The sequence below is a fragment of the Pteropus vampyrus genome, unplaced genomic scaffold, assembly GCF_000151845.1.
Source record: "Pteropus vampyrus isolate Shadow unplaced genomic scaffold, Pvam_2.0 Scaffold114, whole genome shotgun sequence".
Lineage (NCBI taxonomy): Eukaryota > Metazoa > Chordata > Mammalia > Chiroptera > Pteropodidae > Pteropus > Pteropus vampyrus.
In genome coordinates, this window is record NW_011888895.1 from 2,414,547 (window position 1) to 2,415,843 (window position 1,297).

The following is a 1,297-nucleotide window of genomic DNA, read 5'->3' on the forward strand; positions in this document are numbered from 1 at the left end:
CCTGCATCTTCGGTCTAGATGCAGAGAAGAACTATGTACAACATCCACGAGAATTACTAAGAGCCGTGGAGTGAGGCAAACACCCTGCTTTACAGGGATTAATTTTTAATTCTGTTAATACGAAGGCTAATCTCTTAGGTTAGGTCACAGTTTTAGGTCATTTGCCTTTAGGATTTTGCCTTTCTAATCACATCAGCATGGAAGGAGGGAAGGAAGAAGAATGGCAGGAGGAAGGGAATCAGCCGGGCTTTGAAGAGAGACGCTGGGCCCTCCTTGTCCTCGCTTCTAGCCCCGCCCACCCTTCCCTTCCTCCTCCTGTTCCCGCCTCCTCCCACCTCCTCCCACCTCCCCTCCCCATTCCCAAGAATGACAGCGAGCTGCAGACTGCAGATCCCAGGCACAGCTGGCATGTTGCTTGGGGGTACTGTCCAGGTATGTGGCCAAGACCCTCAGCTCTGGGCAGGGCCGCAAAGCCACCAGGGCATCTGCGCCAGTCTGTCTCAGCCAAGCAAGGAACCTTTAATGCACCAGCATCACTGCAGATCCTCAGCCACCACAGGGGGGCCGTGACTCAGCCAGAGCCCTGTGAGTGGAACTCACAGAGAGTGACTAAGCCCTTCGCTGGGACTCTGTGGGCAGCTTGGCGGGACTTGAGATCAAGGAAGCGTTTGCCAGTGGTTTCACCCAGGACCCACAGGGGAGGGGTGGGTCATCTGTGTCGCCGGAGGCCACCAGAGTGAACTCGATGATTGAAAGAGACACTCAGAAGATCCCCGATAAAGCTCCCCAGACTAGAAACAACAGAACTCACCACTTACACAGCACTTTTCATCTTCAAAGCCCAGAGCCTCAATTAAGTAATTAATAGGTCTGGTCATGTTCACAGCTCTCTGAAAACGAGACTGCTGCAGCTCCTGCTTTCTCTCCAGGAGAAGTGCTTTCGTGTCAAGCCCAGAGAAAAACCCCTGAGAAGGCAAGCTGCGATCCAGCAATCCCCCCCAGCGCCCCGCCCCGCCCACCCAGGCAACGGCAGGGGCCGCCCCTGAAACACCTCCAGACATTGTGGTTCACTGCCCCCTTGAGGGAGTCCTGAGTATAGCAAGCACGTGGAACACAAGCAATGTACCTGGTAATGGGAAGAAAACGCCTGTCTGGCACCCCCAAGACTTCTTAAAGAGAGGAAAATATTAACTCAGAACATAATAACTCCTCTCTCTTTTCAGTCAAGACCTAGACAGACTGTGTTGATATTGAGTTAACAAATTCCACAGGCTAATACCTTCTGCATGAAATGAGA

At 52.7% G+C, this 1,297-nt stretch overlaps 1 long non-coding RNA gene across 1 annotated transcript in view; it reads right to left on the minus strand.

The window, feature by feature from the left end:
• LOC111743459 overlaps positions 1–993 on the minus strand; it is a 5,520-nt gene extending 4,527 nt beyond the window's left edge. The window contains exon 1 of the long non-coding RNA XR_002781720.1: positions 812–993. This is a non-coding gene — a long non-coding RNA (uncharacterized LOC111743459). The remainder of the gene's footprint in view (positions 1–811) is intronic.
• Between the last annotated feature and the right edge of the window lie 304 nt (positions 994–1,297).